This window comes from Melospiza melodia, chromosome 1, assembly GCF_035770615.1.
Source record: "Melospiza melodia melodia isolate bMelMel2 chromosome 1, bMelMel2.pri, whole genome shotgun sequence".
In the NCBI taxonomy this organism is placed as follows: Eukaryota; Metazoa; Chordata; class Aves; order Passeriformes; family Passerellidae; genus Melospiza; species Melospiza melodia.
The window spans coordinates 119,034,567-119,056,614 of NC_086194.1; the positions used below are offsets into that span (position 1 = coordinate 119,034,567).

Genomic DNA, 22,048 nt, shown 5'->3' on the forward strand with positions numbered 1-22,048 from the left:
AGCATACTGGTACCTGTGAAAGAAGCTACACATATATATGTGGTCATGTATCTTAGCTTCTAGATTACTAACTCAGTTTTCCTCTGTCACATGCATTTTTCAGAGTTTTATGGTGCAAACTTTCAGATTTCAAATCTTCATTTGCAAACAGACGTGGAATTTTGTTGAGGAGAATGGAAGACTTCACCTTTTACAGCTTATAAAATATTCACCTATAAATAGATGATACAGAGAAAACTTTTGTCAAAATGGGCAAATTTGAGACTAGACATAAAATACATGTTACTGCTGATCTTGAAAATACTGGGAAATTTGAATTTCCCCTTAAGAAAGCATATTATCTGATCAAGGTGAAAAGTAAAAAAAGTAGGCCTTAAGTGTTTTTCGTCAAATAACAGAAGCCAAGCATCCCATTTCATCATTGCTAGATTTAGTTTCCTGATTCTCTAAACCTTCCCTAAACAGCAGAGCCATCCAGTGACAACAATAGCTTTTTTTGCTGTCAACATCCTTCCCTGCGTGACGCCCCACAGCCTTGCCATAGACACGGAGGTGGGTTGGCTCCTCGAGGCAGCAGCTTGACCACTGCACAAGCTGTTCCCCATCTTGCAGCGGGTGAGCTGGCCAGCACCCAAGGCTGGGCTGACCTTGCTCCTGGGCTACTCACATCTTCATCTCTCTGGGACCTTGCTGTGCTTCCCATAGGTTGCTCTCTCCTTTCTCCTGGCTGCCAGAATAACTGGTCCTCCATCTGGCTACTGTCCAGACCAATCCAGTCACAGCTTCTCCATCTGGTTTATTCTTGGAAAGATGAACTGGATGTTTTAATTTAGAACAGTCGATCTCTTCCTACCCTCTCTCCACAGCCTACTTACATCATCTACACATATTTAATTCTGGCTGGACTTCTGCATAACTGTGGAGAGGAGATGTGCCTTCCTCCCCTGCACCTCCCCCCCCAGATATTTTTTTTCTTTGGTTCTTGTGTGTCCTCCAGTAGCAGGAAGTTTCCTAAATCCTGTGAAATTGTCCCCCACAAGATCGTTTCAGCATCATTACACCACTTTCCAACTTATTCTCTGCTGTTTTGTGAAAACAACCCCCGCTTCCAAAAAATAGAACAGCTTAAAAATCTCTGTTTAATATTTGTACTATATTTTATTTTCCTTTTGATAGATCACTATCAACTACGTGCATATATATATCCATTCCTCCCTCTCCAGTGGGTAAAGATGTTTACAACACAAATTCATAGAAATAATTACTTATTAACAAATATCTTTGGTACCAAAGAGTAAAGCACATGAAGAGATAACGTTTTTAAAAGGAAGAGGCTTTGTGAATATTTTTAGTTTACCATGAAATATCTCATTTAACCGGCTCATTTTTCTCCCCAGATTTTGTCACACAAGGTCTTGCTTGTTGCTTGACTCTGACTCTTCGAGGTCAATGCATTTCCATGCTGTTACTCATGTAGACTTCATGTCAGGGCATCAGCTGGTCTAATTGGCAGACTGCACACAGCGGCCAGTGAAGCGAGGGACATTTGCATTTGCCTGTCCTGCTCGTAGATCAAATAGAAACATTTTGCAAAGAGCAGTTATTCAGTGCTATCTTTCATGTCTTTCATATTTAAAGATCATAGAATCATAGAAAAGAATCTCACAGTGATCTGAGTTGGAAGGGAACTTTAAGGTCATCCAGTTCCAGCTCCCCAACATGGGCAGGGACACCTTGCACTAAAACAGGCCCACATCCAACCTTGTCTTAAATATTTCTGGTGATGGGGCAGGCATGCTTTTCTGGGCAACCTTTTCCATTGTCTCAACACCTTCAAAGAATTTCACCCTGATATTTCATCTAAATCCACCCTCTTTTACTTCAAAGCCATTACCCCTCCTTGCTGCGCATTGCTAGCCCAAGAGAAATAATTGGGAATTGCTGCAGTCTGAGGTTTGCAGTGGACACTCCCCCTCCAACAGCTCTGTTTGGGTGGAGGCATTGGCCCACCACACAGGTACAGACCCAGTCACGGGTTCCTCTAGGTAAAAATGAAAGAAAACAAGTTAATATAATTGCTGTGTCCAGAATACAACTGTAAACTGTATTATCTTCTTTTAAGCGTCTACCTCTGAATCTCAATGTATAAAAAAAGGAAAACATTTTTCCCTCTGAATTAGAAAAAGAGATAGAAGGAGGGGAATACTTAGGGGAAAAAAACAAAAGCAAAAACAAAAAGCAACAAACCCAAAACCAAACAAAATGGGAGGTGGCACTGGTGTTAAACAAAGCAAGGTTCTTCTTTCATTTTTGCTGTCTGAAAAACATTTTCTCAGGGTGTAATAAAAAACCCAGTTTTTTCATTCTAAGGAATCAGATAACTCAAAAAAAATTGCTCAACTCCTTTCCTCTATGCCAAAACAAGGCAGAGGTTTAGGGTGGTACACTGAGCATAGATTGAGGGTACCTTGTCCTATGTAACCTTTTTAGCACCCATTAACAAAAATAAAATAAAATTTGGCATCCTATTTGCATCTTCCTCATGGCAAAAGTGATAAACGTTGGATCCTTACTCAGCAGCTCATCTAAAGGATTTAAAATTTACACAATTGCCTTCTAAGCTATCATTTAAGCTTAGCTGGTGGCATATGGGACAAAGTGTTGACATTATGGAATTCTTCAGGTGAGAATCCTTCATTTTATTTTGTTCTATTTGATTTCATTAATTTTTCAGAATTGAAATGTCATGAAGATTAATTAAACAAAATAAAGCAAACAAACCTAAACACATTGACATTTCTGAAATTGGAAAATTTAATTTAGTTTTTCTGAACTAATCCAGCACAGTTATTTTCTGCCACTGAAATTTGTACATAAGTGTCTGTTCCATAAATGTCCCAGCTTTGTAGTCCCTATTCCAGTTCTTGTTCTAATTTTTAAACTTCTTTTCAAACTGGGACATTATAATGAAGCAGGATACTAGGCTGATCAGACACAGTTATATTTTTTCTTAATAAACATACATTTGATATTTATAATATTTCTTTTTTCATGCTTATTTTTTTCTACATGTAAATGGGTGCACTAAGACTTATATTGCTACTTACATTGAAGTAGAAAGGCTCTAACATTTGTAGGCAACTGATCATGCATGTGAAAAAGTGTATGAGGGGTATGTAAACAAATGGAAAAAACATTTGTCTTGCTATTCTTCTACATATTCTGTTATTCACAGCTGAATTCTGCCTTGCAATACATATGATCTGTATCTCATGATAGGCACTCTCTTCTCTGCAGGAGAAGGGAGAATATGCACGAGTTACTTACGGGCACCAGCCCAATTCAGGCTCTTAGGATCTGATCATCAGCATGAGACCTCAGGCTAAAGAGAAAGAAGAGATGACATCCCCTATTTCTTTCAATTTATATCTAAACACTGCTTAATTGTAAGACAATAAGAGAACTCCATTCCTTCAGGTGATCATCTAGAAGATTTACCTGCTCTGAATTCATTCTTATTTGGTTCTATCTTGTGGTGGGAATAGAAACAGAGGTGAAAAAGATAATCACTATCTGAATATTATTTTCCAAACACAGTGTACTCTATCATAACAATATTCACTGGGAAAGGAAAAGGGAAGGGTAAAAGAAGGTAAAAGAGAAAGGAAATATCATTGGAAACATTGATTACAGTAAGATATTCAGATTCTTTTAATGACTGGTTCTGCACCATTTGCACAGGCTTTTCAAACAAGCCAATAAGTACAGTCATAAGTAATTATATTTTGTTGCAATTCATTAAACATTTTTCCTTCTGGGGAAAAAAAAGTCGTTACAGAGAAAATAAAAAAATGCACAAGATTATCATTAAATAATATTAAAACAATATTAGAAAATACAGAAAATTATTTTTTAATGGATTCCAGATAATTCAATTAAAAAGACACTCATTAGTATAATAGATCAATCCATGCATTTTTGTATTTACAGTGACTCGTGTAACTTCTATCTTCTCTTCCAGAACCTGTGACTTGTAGGATATTTTAGTGGGAATGGAATTCTAGTTGCAAAATTATTGAAGATGAAAGGAAGGGGAAAAAATGGGGAAAAAAATCATTCAGTGTCATATATTTACTTTGAATAGTGACAGGAGACTTCTCAGGAGTGAAAGAAAAAATTATTGTATTTCAGCCTATGAAGCCCTCCAGGCCTCACTTCTGTGCTCTCTCGATTCCACTTGGCTCCTCTTGAAGCTATACCTCCCTGAAGTGGTTATAAGTAAGACTAGCTTTAGAAAAAGCTGCATATCGAAATCCCCATTAAAAATGCCTTCTAGAAATGGCGAAGATCCCAACAACAAGAAAACAAAACAAAACAAAACAAAACAAAACAAAACAAAACAAAACAAATAATACAAATCCCACCAATTCAGTGTTGAGTCTCCAGAGATACAGATATTATGAAAGGCTTCACTGCTATTGTGAGAAATGAAACTCCTCCTATTTTCCCAGCACTTCCGTTTTCCACAAGTGTTGTGCTGGCTATTTACCTATCCTGGATTAATTCTTTTTAGCTTGATGAAAATTTGAAATGTAAATTCCAAGGAGCCATGATCTGGACAGTGGTTGTATGGGAGAATCATCCCCCTTGAAATAATGGAAATTCTATCCCTCTCCCTGCCATACTTCCTTTCCTTCACTGAATAAATTCAACTTATTCTGATATCAGTGAACTGAGTGAACCCAAGAGAGAGAAATCTTATTACTTCAGTCCAATTAGGTAAATGTCAAAGCGCGCATCTCCTTGAATGAAAAATGACCCCTTTAAAAAATTTACAGTGTTCTTTGTTTTTTAAAAAGACAAACAATTCTCTCGGGCTTCTCCATCTTTATTTTTGTTCAATTTCTGGAAAATGGAATATATTTTCTTTAAAAAAGAGAAAAAAAAAGGTAATTAACTCTACTGAATTCTTAAGACTGTCTCTTCAAGTTGCCATAGCATGTACACATATATCCATAAAGTATGACTGAACACTATATTTCAGGTTTATATTTAAAAGAAGTTAATAAATATCATGTTATAATTGGCTGATCAGCAAGCAAGCTTTAAATTATATACATATTTTAATTCCAAATTTATTTTGCTCTTACCTCTAAGCAAACACCTAATTTAAGCTCCATGTTTTGGATGAATTAAATTCCTATTTCAAATTACGACAAAGACAGTGAAAGAAAATACTCCAAACAGGTTAACTGTACTTTTGTTCTTGCTTTCTCTGTAAAAACTCATTCATTTTTTTTGTTTAGTAGGGAATAAAAATTCACTCAACAACTCTAAACCTCCTGAAAAGTTTTGCTCAGGTGATGAGTAGAGCTATTCTGCTGATCTCTCCCAATTAGCTGAGGTTCTTCTCTAGAGGAAATAACATGTTCTGTGAGATCAGGAAAGAGCTAACAAAGGTAAAAGTTTTCCTTTGTAGATGGTAGTCCAAATTATTTCATCTCTATGTTAATATCAAAAAGCCTGCTGATCATTAAAAGATGCCTACACAAAGAGAAGCAGAGACTGTTGACCACATGAGAACATTGTACTGGGAATAAGTATGTGTTTTCTTTTGAGTTAGAAATTTTTTCTCATAATTTTGTGATTTAGACTTCATTTGACTACTTTTTTAAGGTGCAGCCTGTACAACTAGCTTTAGCTTTTTCCTTATAGCCACATACTGTCTTCACCTTGTCAAAAACCTGGCCATTGTTCTGCCCAGGCCTCTTCATCAGCTCTTCAACAAGCATTTCCAAGAAACTTCTATTTTTCCTTGCTTTCTAGTGTTCATTTATGTTTACTTCACATGGTACATCTTGCTTAGATTATATCCTGTGACAAGATCCAGCATATTAGTAAATGAGGATATCCTCATTTCAGTAAATGAGGCTTTTTACAGGACATCTGCCAGCAATAGGTTTGGCCCTTTCTTTCATCTGTGTCTAGTTAATTCTGCTTTGGTGAATGAACAATCACCTCTTCTTTATCAGTAGAAACTCAGTGAGAAATGTAGTTCATAAAAAGCAGTTTTTTTCCAGGTGGTAGATGGCAACATACTTCTAAATTCCAATTACACTTTTTCAGTTTCCACAGAGCTTAGGAGAACATCCATCTCCACATTCTTTGGGTTGCTCTACCTCAATCTGTACAGAGCTGATGTCAGACCATGAATGAACAGTAAGAAGTAAGCATTCTCACTAAACACCAGCTCTCACCAAACATTCCTGTTTCTTAAAACAAGCAAACAAAAAATGAAGCTTGATTAAATATGCTGAAGATATGAATATGTGATCTTAGTTCATTTTGATTCCCTTACTCAAATCTAATGTCAAGATTTAGACAAAAGTTTTTTCTAGCACAGACGAAAAATACCTGATGTAAGACCAGCAGAAATAAATCTCTGTCAGCTTGGTTTTGATAATTTCATGAATTATTAAATAACGTGTACTAGAAACACAGTGTTGTCAAAGAACCTTAACCTGTATAACATTATGTTTGCTTTGATTTGAGAAAAAATATTAGCTGATCTATCTACATCTTAAAGCTCAAAGTGTTTATAAGTTGATAAACTGTATTCATTTCCAGCCTGATACTGAAATTAAGTTACTTATACTTAATTACTTATACTTAACTCATTAGTATGAGGTAATCTTCAAGAAGTTTTCAGGAAATCATCCTCAAAAGACTCACAAGTGATTCTGAGTAATCTTACAAAAATCCAGCTACTCAGATAATTTATACCATACTTTCCTATAGAGAACAAGTCTTTCTGGCACTGTCAGGAAGGGCATGACGGGTGGACAGTTTTCCTGTAGTACTTCAAGCCCATTCAATTCAAGTTTTAAAGTCTGTGATATTAGGGGTGCTTGTGTTTATTTGATAGAAGTCAATTTGACCTTGACATCTAGATGTAAATAAATAAAACAGGGATTCCGCAATAGCCAAGGCACCAGACCTCACATCTGCATCAACCAGAACTGCTCTCTTTGCAGACCACGATCTCACCATGTTGTTTGAGAGCATTTGCCATTCTAGAGTCACATTTTCTCATTTGCCATGTCTTGTGTTCTGCTCATAAAATTTCTGAACATCTGACTAAGATCGGCATAGCTGTCCATAATTTATTATCAAAAAAAAAAAAAAAAAAAGTATGTGACAGAAGTACAGAAAAGAAGTTTTCCAGGTCCACATAGAAATTTTCTGAGACTGTATGAGGAAGAAGAAAAAGGGAGAGAGATTTTTCTTGAGGTTGGTGGCTTGGAGCTTTTATTTAGTTTTAATTTTATCATTAGCAGGAATCATTATGTCTTAAAAAATATATTCTCTTTTTTTTTTTCCCATTTAGGAGTGCTCAGAAATCTTCTTGGCCTGGAGTTATAACTGATGTAGGACTAGGCTCTAAATTATCCATCCCACCATAAACATGCCTTCCATAATATTTACTGAGGTTTTACTGCAATAAACAGTTCTTATTTTCTCACCAAATATCCTAATTTTTTTAAAGGCACAATGAATATTTGAATTAATGCTCAAAATTTACTAAATTGACTTAAGATAAAAGCTGATGTCTATGGAAAATTATTACCTGTTGCATAGTTATTCCACAATGTTTTTAGGTGATTTTTGTGGGATTTTTAAAATTGAATTATTTTTATTATATTTTTTAATTTGACTATGAAACCCCAACACTAGCTAGTAGATAAGATTCAATTTTCACAGAGAGTTATGACAAAAGCAAAGACATTCATTTAATGTCCCTAAAAACACGTAAGGAGATAAACCAATATGTTGGGCATATTTTTTTTTACTCAGTGTGAGGATTGTATGATTCTTGAAACTAAATAATTTGGTGGAAAAGAAATGGCCAGAGGGCAAAACCCAGACTATAGAAACTCTTTTCTTTGACTAACTTTTGTGACTGCTCTAAATTGAGCACTTTTTTCCCTGACTAATCTCTAAACAGAAGGCATATCCCTTTCACTTGCAAAAGGCTCTCACACAAAATAAATTACCTTCCCACCACCCTGGTTACTTGCCAGAGAGTACTTTATTTTTCCACTAGGAAGAAGAAAATCAGCTTGTATTTTGCTTGCTAGACCCTTCTGCATTTTAATTCTGGACTCTGAATGAACATCAGAGAGGCTTTATGATGTTTTGCACAAAAGTGCCTGTGTTCATAGTTTTACTCAGGGCACCCAAAATAGCATGCAGTAAGCAGTGTCATACTGTGAGTTTTCAAAAGTAAAAGCAGAACTGACTTATACTGGCAGGAAGCTGTAACTCCGAGAGCTTTCTGAGGATTTGTGAAGTAAAACAGGACTGCTTACTTCTCTGCATCCCATGTTTCATGCAACTTTTGCAGTATCCATTCCTTTATTCCTCTAGAAAGCCCTGAAATTACACAGGTAAGATATGTCTCTGCTTTTTTATTTTATTACATTATTCTAAAATCAAACTTAAAACATTTATCTGGGTGTCTCCAGTGCAAAAGGCACAAAAGGCAAAGACAAACCCAGAAGTCCCCCAAAATCTCTAGAGAGGTCTGCTTTTGCTTCTTCAGAGTCCATTGTCTAACTTCTGTATCTGTGAAATTCCAAATTTCTAAATTGGATTTACCAGGAGAAATATTCACTATGCTTGTTTTGTGTTCAAATTACAAATCCATTCTTTGCAAGACCCTCAGCTCTGACAGAATGCTTATGGCTCTTTCAGCTGCATTTATGAAAGTTATTGTCATGAATGTGTGCCTGCAATTTCTGAGGGTGACATCAAGAGTGAAAATTTTCCTGTTTTAAGGACAGTAGGAAATACTCCTTGTCTTGTTACTCTGCAGAGGCAGAAATATTTTTTCTTGTTTTCATTCACATTTTTGTTTCCATTTCTCTTTATAATCTCTGAGCCAGAAACTGCAATGTTTTTCAGACCACAGAAAATGTGTGCCTCTACTTTTGTCAGATCTTGTGTGTGAAATGGCAATTTCTTTATATGAGTTTTTCAAAGAACAGTGCATTCCATACAAAAGCAAAATATTTACATTGCATGTCTCTTTTGCAACACTTCTATTGGAAGGTATAGTTAAAATTTATTTTTAAAGCTCAGACTTTTCAAATAGACTGTAGCCAAAAAGCATCCAGTAGAATATAGCCCAGAGATATTTAATACTTGTCGATTTGTTATTAAAATACTGACTGTCTGTCAACTTCTTCATTTCTGCAAATTATTTTGCTATGAAACTGGTGGGAATTACACAGTTTATGGATTATAATATTATTTTTAATAGATTGTTACTTAGAATCAGTTGTGGTTGTAAAAGCACCTCAGATAAACTACTTTTATTTATACCTGGATGAATGAGCACTATGGTACAAAAATTGGTCTATGGACTCAGTTTTAGGACTTATGAAGATATATTTCAATATTCAGCATTTTTCTGTTGGAGGTATTGAACCAGCACTTCCATGAAATGAATGTAGGGCTGAACTGGAGTTCAGATTTTTGCATTTTTACAGACTAAAAAATGCATCAGTGAAAGAGCTAGACAACAAAAATCTATTCTTGGACTTATTTTTAGGTAGTGGAGAGAGGATGAGAGAGGGCTTTGCTCACAAAATACTCTAAGAAAAGTAGTTTAAAATTAAAGAACGAAGGCACAAATCTATTACAGAAAGCCACGCATAATTAGAAGTAAAATTTAACTTCTTTTACCCAGTGTAAGGTAATCTATGGAATTATAAGGCACACTTTATATTCAAAACTGAAAAATTCATAGTATCCTATATACTTCTTTCGTATGTCAGAATCTTTTACAATTACTGATATGAAGTAATTTTCAGACTATATCAGAACAATTTGATATTGAAAAAAGAAAACAATTTATTATATGCTATACAGGCATATTTTAATGATGCCTGTGGTTTAGTCTACTTGTTGCTTTTCATCATTGTTCTTTGGTTTATTTGATTTGATACTTTATATGTATATACTTTTAGATGAAATTTCCATTGCATAGTCTTTGCATCATGTTTTCTAAAATAATCCTTGAAATCTTCTTGTTTAGCTTAATCAGAAATATTTGGCTATTTTTCAAATGAGTTTAATTTATAAAATAATTTTGCCAGCAGATTTAACACTACAATAGATAATACTGATTTAAAATATTAGATCCTTTTTAGGTAAAAACCATTATTTTCCTTTTACTTTGTAAGTCACAGGCAATAGAGATAGGTTCCACCAAAGTCCCTTAACTTTTTTTCAATTTCAACTGTGTTCCAACACCTTTGATGCTAAAGGGAGTGAGATGTGTTACAATGGTTTTCCTATCTGTCCTTCCAATTTTCTTTATCCAAAATCACATTTTTTTCTGCAAATGGATGAATCAAAGGGCAAGAGAGTGTCTTTTGGTCATGTCAGCTATCCTGGTTATCCTGGTTATCCATGACGGACCCTGCTAAGCAGACATGGTACATACCCATTACAGACAAGGCTGATGTGGCTCAGGACCACATGGGACAGAGCAGGGGACACAATTCTGCTTTGGGTACACATGTCAAGGTCTCTTCTCTGCACGTGCTTTGCCTGCAGCACAAAAGAAATTGCAGTTGCTGCTGCTAACAAGATGCAACTGCTAACAATGTTTGCAAAAGAACATTTCTCCCAGGCTTTCTACTTGAGACACAAACATAGCAAAGACCTTGGTTTTAAATTAGAATCTTTCAGTCTCAGGCCACTGACCTAACTGTTAAAGCAAACTCCTTTTGAGAAAACATAATTAAGGAAAAAGGGATATTTAATTACAATAAAGCCATTTTTAAAAAGAGAAAGGAAAGTAAAACCTCAGTAAAAGACTTTGTATCCGCAAGTACAGTACTGGAATTAAAAATACGATACCTGAAGATTGCCAAGATTATCTTGAGGGAGAACTCTAACACATGTACTCTGATACAAGGTTCAATTTGTGGAGGGAAAACTCCTTTTTACGTTGGTACTGTATGTAATTTTTTATAACTAGGGAACGACATTTGCTACAGCTTTAAAATCGTTAACTAAACATTAGAAGAAGCGTAAGATGTCACTGAACATTTCACATTTTACACATAATTTTGACACCTTGGAAGCCAAAAGACACTCTGGTAGCATAAATTATAAAATAAGAGTAACAAAAGAATAACTTAATTGTGTGACTGAATATTTTCTTTATTATTTAATGTGATTAAAATTTAACCAAGTCTTCAAACTAGGTCTACAGAATGTTTCAGTATTTCACAGATCTTTTAGATGATCTTGAATAAAGTAGAAAATTAAAGTTTTTAAAATTTTGTTTTGCTTAAAAATTTTTGGTTAAAGACTGGGTTTACTAGCATATTAAGCAATAATAGACCATATTGTTATGTTAAAAAATATTTGAAATGCCCTGTGCTCACTGTCATGTAGCATAAAGAAGGTGTGAAGCTTTTCATTGTTAGTGTTTGGATGGTCTAGTCAAAATAATGAGTTTTCTCTAACTACGAAGATTACAAAAATTAAAAGAGATTTAAAGAGACAATGCCTGTTAAATGATAAAGGCTGTGGTTACACAGTCCTTTCCCTATAGAGAATCATTTCAGAATGGTGAATAGGATATACACCTTCCATCTTTGCTAAAAAATTAGAAAAAAATGATGCATTCAGTTACTGCCCAGTTCAACTTTGAGCAGCTGATTTCTCACTCCTCCATGAGATGTAGACAGCTGTTGGAGAATATTAAGGGCATTGCTGGTGTTGTTTTTATGTGTCACTGTGATGTTTATTGACTAGGCCAAAATTTACCCTTAACAATAATTCCCAGTAGTAGAAGAGCTAGAATGATTTATGCTAGTTTATATCTCATGAGATACTCCTGGAAAATAAAAGTATGTTTCCAGACAAATTAGGACGACAACTAGTCTTACAGAACGAATATGTGCTAAGTGTATTGGTTTTCCCCTAACATCAAATTTAACATATAAATTGAATTGGTTTCAAATGCCAGGTCATTAGATAGCTGGCATACATGGCTATTTTCATAAAAGACTGACCCAGAAAATGTATAAATAGCATTTGGAAATGTCACATAGAGATAAACTGTGATGATTGCTTGGCTTTTCATATGCTCTCTTTCAGGGGTGTACAAATGTTACAAAATTAGACCCATTTTCTGGTGCCTCACTTGTAATTTGCTTCTACTCAATTCTTTATCTCAACACTTTTGTTAAGCGGTCATATAAACGAAAAATTTTTTTCCACTTCAAGATAACAGGAAAACAGACCCTATACTCAAAGACTGTCACAGCATGAGGCCAGTTTCACAGTGTGCAGAATAAATGGGCCAAGTTACCCAGAAATTTTAATCAGAGCTATATGAAATATTACGAGTGACACTACCTCTCTGGCCTGCAGCCTGGGGCAGTGGCAGTGATGCTGCTCTCCAGGAAGAAGTCTGGGCAGGTCAGCAGAGCAGTCTCCATCCACCACACGGTGCACAGCACTGGATGGGTCTCTCTGATTCCCCCTTTGAGTCCCCCCACATGCACACACAGAGTTTCTCTCCTCACATACTGTGGGGCGCCTTCCCCGTGTAACTCTCTGAGCAGCCCCAGCCCCGTCAGCTGCTGGTCCCACGGGCGGATATCTGGCAGGGATTCCCCATTCCAGCACTCAGCACGCTGCCCCAGCCCATGTGGCTCTGACCGGGATTTCAGAGCTTTTCTCCTCTGCTGGTGGCTCCTGCAGAGCAGCACCACAAACTGCTTACAGTGGGAGCCTGAGCCACCCTCAGGGGACACTCCAAGACTGGATCGTGAAGGATCCTCATCTGAGGGGCAGAGCTAGTTCCACCACCACCACCTGAAGGACCCTGACACGCAACTTAGCAACCCAGCGCTCTCATCAACCCAGTACTAACCAAAAAAATAAGTTTCCATTACATTGAGTCCTTAAAGTGCAAACCTGAGATTAATTAACCAAATCACCTCCAAATAAGTAAAAACTTAAAAAATAAACTATTTTCAGCAGACAATATTGATTATTTCCCTCCAAAATGAAATTATTGTCTCAGAAAAGAAGAAAATTTAAAGCAAGAACTTACTCCCAAATTTAGTGTAAACAAGCACAGTATTGTTTCATGCATGAAACATTCAAAGAAACTCTGAAATAAAAATTTATATTCACATTTGCCACCTATATTACACAAACTGCAAAAGTAAATAATTCAGATATGTGAATAACTGTTGTCATAAATAATGTATTTTTGCTTTTTCCTCCATTGGGTTTTTGTAGCGTAGATTGCCTGTTTATTCCTTTTTTCTTCTCTTTTATTTTTTTTGTTTTCTGATAGATAGCCTCTTCAGAATAATAGCTGATTTCCAAGTGGAGACATACTGCTTAAGTCTGAAGTACTAGAAACTGATTCAGCCTATTTCGTTTCAAATGAAAACTAGACAGTGCAGCAAAAACTGTTGCATCATAAAAATGATAGAGTATATTCCTGAGTATTACTAATCATAAATGTCAAAGGGAGTAAAAAGCACACTATTTCAGGAGAATATCAGAAGATAAACTCTCTTGGAACTATTTCACTGGCCTGCCACTGACAGCAACTTTAGATTTCTAGGAATTCATAATTGTTGCCTGTAGGCTTTATTTTTTTTATGTCTGGCTATGTTGGAACAATGTTCACTGTAGCCACACCAGGGAAATGAGGTGATCCTATGGGCTGATAGAGCAGAATTTATTGGAGAATGAACTAATGTCAGTGAAAGACTGAACTTATATTTACCTCTAATGCATGAAAAATGAGATAATCTACATGTTTGTGTGACAAAATCACTATAAAGTGAGGTAATAAGACTTTATTTTGTTTTGATGTTTTCTCCCATCCTAAAGAGATTTCATTTTTTTTTTCTTTCTACATGACATAGTGGTTAGGACTTATATGTTAATATGATACCATAATACTATGACATTATGATATATTGATCATAAATCTTAGTAATCGTATGGAGAAAAAGCATTCTGGCAATCAGCTGTGTTAAGCAAGGATTAAAATATATGTGAAATTTTTTTCTGAATTTTTTATTTTAGCTTTTTTAAAAATATACTGAAAAAAAAGAAGAAATGTCAACTTCTTTGGATAACATTAATCCTTTTGTTCAATCTAGAAAAAAATAGGTTAAAAAATAAGGGTTTATCTTGTAATTCAAAGTAATTTGTACCAAGAAGATAAAAAGCATATTAGTAAGGACTTTTAAACACTATTTTAAACTAGTTTATCTATGAAACATCTTTGTTCTGGTCCAATTTCCTTTACTGGAATCACCTTTCGCTACCTGAAAGGAAAACATTCCTAATAGAGGAACATGTAAGCTGCCTGTAGATGCCTTTAAGTAACTTATTACATTAGGTTAATTGCCAAGATTCTCTCTGGACAGAAAGGTGGTGGTTTAGGCTCAGTGTGCTGCTTGCCTTTCTTACAATGCTGTAAAGCACAAATACTTTTCTCTTTCCATTGATTATTTAGGGAGGCTGCACTGGATGTTACATTAAGTCATTAACTTTCAGGTGTTTACATTATAAATGCCATCTCAAGAAAACATGAGAGCCTCAGGCTCTGTATTATTAAATGCAAAATTGTTATCTATGCCATAAAGAGTAAACACTCCCATGAAAAAAATTAGATAAACTCTTGGGTTATTACCAGGTCTATACTATCTATAATTTCACAATAAACACTGTAATATTTCATCTTGTAGTAACTATTTTTCAATAAAAGAAGTTTATTCCATATTATGTTCCATTCTTCTGGTGATAAAATTAATTTTATACCTCATTTGGCAGCTGTATTTAGCAGACAATGATTCTAGGAGAAGAAATAATTTCCACAAAAAATACTAATAAATGTGAAGTAATAAAATAATGAAAAGGTAACAAGGAAAGATAAAAAGAGGGGGGAAAAGGCAAAATGAAGCATTTTGGACAGTAGCTTTGGCCAAGGCTCTGCTAGATCTTGTTAAAATGACAGTGGGTACTGAAGAGAGGCATGGGATGTTTTTCACTCAGCAGAAACTGTGAATAAGTTTGATTTAACTGAGGCTGAGAGGCTGCAAATTGATTTCTTGATTCATTTAGGACACAGTCAGGGGCAGCATATAGAAAACCCCGGAGAGAAGAGGGCAGCATTATTGTTTCCTTCCTTAATAGGTGTAAAAGGTTGGAACTCTGTCAAGTGGCAGCAAGTTCATCTGTGTAAAAGACACTGAGAGGTATTCGCCCATCAGACACATCGATTGCTCGATGCGAGGCTGAACCGTGGGTGGCAGAGCTGGGGGAAGGAGATAACCGGGGATAACCGCGGATAACCGCGGATAACCGGGGATAACCGGGATGCTGAGCCAGCCCAGCCCTGCTGCCCGTCCCACCGCCGAGCTCAGGCACTCAGCCCGCAGCAGCGCTGCTGACAAACCATGGGGAAGGGGCTCAGCAGTCATGACCTTCTCTGTCTTGCCTGGCACTGCTTCGTGAGCTTAAGAATTACTTAAAGGTTAGTTTGAAATTACTTCACAATTAATGAAAGCTCAGGCAAATTAAAAAAACAAAATAAAATTTAAATTTGTTTGTTCTCACATCTTTCTCTCAAGAGAGGACATTAATTTGAAGAAAGCAAGTTTTGAAAATCTGAGATGCTAAGCTATATGGCTTTCATATCAAAAACCCACAAGTTTTATTTTTGAATACCAAGATATTTATAAAAAATGGTCATAAAATATCATCGAAACAATTTACTGTATTTAAAAGTATTAATTCAAGTATCTGGCACTGAAGACACAAATCTTAAAGAATTTAAGAGGGCATACCTCAACAGTAATTTTTTTAGGTATTCACGTCTACCCCATTAGGCAGCTAATTATTGATACATAATGATAGTTTACCACTATTTACCATTAAAAAAATAACTACATATAAATGTATAAAAGAAAAGCAAATTGATAGCATTTCCATTAAATCACATACAAGCTCCTGTTTACAAAGATAAATTGGAATTGGTTTTGGGGTTTTAAGGGCTACGATATGTATGTACAGAAACAGTCCACCAGAGATGCTAATGGTGTGCTAAAAAATATCACTTCTAGTGTTGGAAGCTATTTACTGCTTTGAACTTCTAAACTATTTATAAAATTTAGAATATTTCTGTGTAGATGTTTATATGTTCATGTTTTGTTTTCCAATAGTTATAATGCATTCTAACTCTCCCATTTCTACATCTATGATAAAGAAAACCGGTTACAATTACAGCAGGGGAATTTTTTGGCATGAGTTCATATTAGTTTGCCATTTTCTGATTGCAGTTAACACAACTTATCGAGCTCAATTTATTCCATTGAATTCAACCTAGTCGAAGACCTCTTTCTATAAAGAAAATCAGGAAGGATCTTGGTTATCACATGGATAAAGGACTTAAACTCCAAGTACTTTCTACTTTGTGACAGTTGTTTTTCACATAGGGAAATGTGCTAAAATATTTAAAAAATATATTACCTTGAAATAATAATTTTCTTTAAGTTCTTTAAGTTGATCCCTCTGCTTCCTCAGCAGAAATAAATCCCATAGTTATGGTGATATGGTACAGGCATTCTGGAGAGGAATGAGCATTTGAATTTATATGTAGTGATGATGGAAGTAGTTCTTAGACCTTGCATTAAAATGCTCAACAAACTCAACACTACAGGAAAAAGTCTTGTGACAAGAGATTAACCTTAGCCTTCAAAAGAAACCATCTTTATGAAGGAGTTGAAGCCGTAAAACATGCTGTAAGCATGACAGTCACTCTCCTACCTTATTAGGCATTTTCTTCCTTCAAACCTTCTCTTCTGTTGTACAAGTAGGAAATAAACTGGCAAACAAAAAATAAAAGCTTTTTAGTTTGTTTTGTTTTGTTTTGTTTTTTTTCTTATCCTTCGTTCAACCCTCAGCATACAATTTCTTCACTCAAAGTACAAGAGGGGCTGACCAGGGACAGCAAAAGTAATAAGAGAGGCAAAAGGCAGACTTCTGAAAACAGCTGTTAAACTATAAGCTATAAACAGCAAACTATTCTTTAAGAAGATTGCAGAAGAGCAGCATAGTCCTCTGTTGGGATAAAAAGGGAACTCTTACAATTCATTTACCATTAAGCACAATTCCCCCCCTGAATTCTTAATATAGAACAATGTTTTACTGAGAGCCAGTGGAAGTGCTCTTCAAGGTGAAGTGCTTTCATTACAGATGAATTATGTGCCCTGTATATTGAATCAGTTGCTGTTTCCACAAAGATTATAAATCCAAATAGACTGTACTGAAAGAATCCTGATAATAGAACATATTTTACTTTAAGGTTACCTTTTCACAAAGCCTACTGAGTCTCTACTTGATCCTAGCTGCAAATAGTTCAGCATCCAGTTTGACACCAATATTTGAAAAAAAATCAAGTGGTGTGATCCACAAAAAAACATGCCCACCCTCTTTATCTCCTTATATGAACTAACTGGATTTTTATGAGATTTTTTTCCCTGCTTATTCTCTTCCACAGAGAAAAATAATCTATTGAAAAATATCAGATCATTTGATTAACTTGGAAACTTTCAACTTTGAAATAGCTCAGAGTTCAATCATTTTCTCAAGGTAAAGCATTTTGTTCAAGCATATTTCAATTTTAAGCTTTAGTACTTCCATATTGTCTTCTTTTAAATATTGCTGTTTGCATTCTGCAAAACTCATTGGATATCAAGTGAAGGAAATGGCAAGGCATCCCAAAAGAAAAGTTCAGATGATCTAAAATCCTTTATCTATTCCCTGGTCTTGCTGGCATGTTGCCTCTTTTCTCTTGGAGGTTGTGTGCGAGTGCTTCATACATTCGTCTCCTTTAGTTTTCCCTAATCCTTCCTGACACTGTTTCAGCAATGGGTAGAATCAACACATTAGATTTATTCATTACTCTACAGAGTAGAGCTTATTTTAATGTTCTACTAAGAAAACTTGAAACCCTTGTATTTATTTGTTTGGAAAATGACACTTGATATCCAGCGGGGAATTTTTGTTTTGTTTTCACATTGCTATGCTGGCTCTCCTAGCATGGATAATGGCCCTGGCCCCTTCCCAAAGAGGGGGATTTCTGTGCTGTGTTTAACATTCCATAGCACTGTGCCAATACCCTGTCCCTGTTTCTGCTCCTTTGATACTGCACAGCGAAGGTGAAATAGTGCAATCATATAATCAGCATTAGCGATGTATATTTGGAGTCATATTTCAGTTAGGGCCAAGGAGGTCACAAAAGTAATTTGAAGGAAAATGAGAGTGAAAATGTACAGAATTTGCTTTCCTGGCTGACAGGAATTGGCAATAACAGCACAAACTCAGGACTAAAATATTGCTATTGCCCTTTTGTTTACATGTTTCCCTGTAGCAAAACCATGAGACCGAGGAGCAATCCCAGTTTATCTCTACTTGAATTTTCAGCCTAGATAGTTTAACCTAATTATTTTGTTTAAAAAAAGACCTAGTGAAATTATGAAGCACTAATAAATGAAGTTTCAACAAAATTAAGTAAGCACATATCTGTATTTTGCAAATACCCTCCATTTATTACACTGGCATATTTGATGGCCTTTGTGAAAGTAATGAATTAGACACTGGTTCCTGAGTGGTCTTCTAATTCTGAGTGTCGAGAAGACAGATAATTTCATTAAAATTAATGCTTACAGTGGAAGGCTTACTAGGCTATAGCACATAAAATGCAAAGTTCATGTCTTCCATAACAGAAAAAAATATTTTTTGAGAGAAAAAAATACCAAAAACACATGACTAAAGGATACCCAAACTCATAGACATATGTGTATACATATAAATATATACAAGGTTCAGAATTAGAAGATGTTTTCTGTAAGAAAGCCCTAAAAATTCAAGAGTGTGCTGAATAGCAGTGGAGGTTAGAAAAGGGAGATGAAAGCAAACTTATCCTTAAGGCAACTGCATCTGGCATCTCACAAGTCATGAGAACTTCCTGAACAAAGCAAAACTTACCTAAAATCAAAAATAAATCCAAGCCTTCTGTTATCATAGGGAGCAACAAAGAAATTTATGATAGTGGCATATCTAACTGCTCCCTGTTTTCTTTGATTGCAAGTAACAGTCTTTTTTTATTTGTCTGAATAGGTTTTCATGCCCTGTTGCACTTCATGCCATTTACCTACAGTTTACAAGTAGGTATGAGCAGGAAACTATGAAAGGACCCAAAACATGGAATGATAGGAGATAACTGGAATATAAAAAATGTAAATACAAGGATAAAATTCGATTGCGTGATCACCTCCCATCCCAGAAGAAATACAGATGCCAGCCTGCTCTTCAAATTAAATGTGCATGGGAAATTTTCAGGCTCAATATCTTATTGAAATCTAAACATAAATTAAAATATCAGAAAAGAATAAAAAAAAGCAACATAAAATACAATAAAACTGTAGTGGTAATTCCTCCTCTATGAGCTGTTCTTTTCGCACTTATGAGATTAAAATAAATAACTCATGTCCTCAGGAACATCATGAAAAAGACTTACAGAATTAATTACTCGAGGGAATTAAATTATATAGAATTTTTTAGGACACTTGAAGTTATTGGTAGATTTGATGATTAAAATGTCCCTATACATTTACTAGTACAATGTTTCTAAAGAATGTTTATTATACTTATATTTACCAGTGCTATTTAGGCAAGTTGCATCGCAGCAGGCCTGCTTTATGATTTCACTCTACCCAGTTGCTAAATATGACATAAAGCAGAAGGTGTGGGGAAGGAGGGCAAAATTAAACAGACGAAAAAAGAAAACTGTTATTGTTCTGTTAGTGGGTGATCTCAAATCAATTCTAGGTAAAAGATTTTCTGTTTGTGATCAAGAAGTTGAGAAATGAGAAATTGTCTGGAGTAAGCAAATAAGCAAATTTATTTTTGTCACATTCATCTTGACACAACCCAGCCCAATTGTTGATTATGCCACACTCTTAATCAAAAAATTATGTAGTGCCCTTCTGTAAAACTTGCTGTCCATGACAAAATTATGTGGTTCATAACACATTTTTCAATAGACTTCTTCAGTTTTGCTGTACCACATTTTGTTACCTCAGCACTGTTACTGCAAACTATATCTGTGGACCGTAAACAACAATTTATGCCTGTCCCATTGTTTTCACTAGATTGCAAAATTCCAAGTGTGCCATCCTCTTTTTCTGTTAAATACACATGGCCTTTATGGACCGTAACAGCTCAGTTTGAGGGATTTTTTTCAAAATAAATTCTTAATGAGTTAATAACATAGCTCTTAGCCTCTCTTAAGTTTCACCATATGCAGGTCCCTCTTTCTTTTTATTCCCCTTGGCTTTTTGATTGGCTTACTGTCTCACACACAAATACTTTTGAGACAGCATGGGGCAATCAAAGCCCATTTTTCACTAACTAAGGAACTGACACTTATTTATTAAATATATATAATCCATTGACTTTTTAGACCTAAATAATTTAAGCCCATTACTATCTGCAGGATATGAGTTCTGTCTTATATAAACTAGGGAATTAAGTCTTTGTCCATTGAGTTACTATGGCAACTTCATGGACTTCCCATGTTGGGAAGTTGGCTTGCAATGAATTAAAGTCAGAAACTCAGACAGGCTCCTGAAAGAACGGGTATTATGTGGATGAAGTTGCTTTAAAATAGCCAGCTATCCATAAAAACCTATAACTATAATTTCTTTTGTAAGAACTTATTTTGGGGGCAAATTATGATTTAGTGAATCATGATGTCTCTGAAAGCTCATGCATATTCATGCATTTATATGCATTGAAGTTATCCAGCTTGTTCCACAGGCATCAAATAAAGCTCCATAGCTTGACGAAGGAAAGGAAAACTCTACAAAGCAGGAGTGTTGATGCCCATGTCCAGGGCCAAGAAGTGGTTCTCAAGTGGTTTGACAAGTATCCACTCATTAATAAACCCTGAAGTGCTATTTCTTCAGTACTAATTTCCATGCACCACTCTGAAGGGATTAACTTTAAAAGAAGTACCCAAAGCCTTGCACATCACTTTTGAAATATACACGTGCATCGATGAAGAGGTGTCCTATCTCCAGTCTTGAGATTTTATTAAAACTTTACTTCCCAGGGGGAAATTCCCCCATTTGTCTCACAAATCTAGTACTAAAAGCAGTGAGAGATAGGAATTATAATCCATGCTTTTTCTTTCTGCTCTTCTTCATGAGCTGCTGTTTTAATTTGCAGAGTCATATAAAAGTTACCAATAAAAAGTGGTACCTGTCATGGCAGAAATAGTCCTGGTCATATTTTGCCAACTTAGAACCATAAGTCTCTAATTTTTATAGGCAAGTTTCCAAGATGAATTATCAGTTATTATACAGTCTCTTCTACTTAAGAAAATCAATACAGATAATGGTATGAAATTAGTTGTATAAAGTCAATTTTACCCTTAATATATTTTTAAATTTCATTTAGTTTGCCATTGGTAGGTTTCCCTTTTTTTTTTCATTTTAGTTTTTTGGGGATTTTTAGTGTTTATATTGCTAACATTTAAAAAAAAAATCTACATTGTTACTTTATTTCTTTATCCAGATCTTTTTCTCAGGAAATTAGTATTTCCCCTTTAGTCATTCTTATCCTGTTATCTTCCTTTAACATGCACCATTTTTGAACTACCTGGCTATTTGCAACTTAATTCAACTCCCAAGCCCCCTGCCTCCTGCATGTCAATACAGTTCTTCTCTCTTTGAAATCTTCTCAGATTACATCTGCCTTCCACAAACTCTGCTCCTTTCTTGACTGCACAACTTGTTCAGGTAGTATGTCTTGGGCCACTTCATTACCAAGGTCTGGTAACAGTAATTTCTATAGATTTCCTAATCCTTTCTCTTACCTCCTTTGTTCTGGAGGCACTACTTTGACCACACAGTGCCTCCAC

General features: G+C 35.4%; 1 protein-coding gene across 6 annotated transcripts in view; it reads left to right on the top strand.

The window, feature by feature from the left end:
* Positions 1–22,048, top strand: part of CDH19 (cadherin 19) — a 114,751-nt gene that overhangs the window by 39,654 nt on the left and 53,049 nt on the right. Inside the window, exon 1 of one of the 6 annotated variants that reach the window (XM_063165536.1) lies at positions 8,290–8,447. The exons of the other annotated variants lie outside the window; for them this stretch is intronic. The gene's annotated coding sequence lies outside the window, so the exon portion shown is untranslated. Of the gene's footprint in view, positions 1–8,289; positions 8,448–22,048 lie in introns of those variants that run through there. 6 annotated transcript variants of the gene reach the window in all.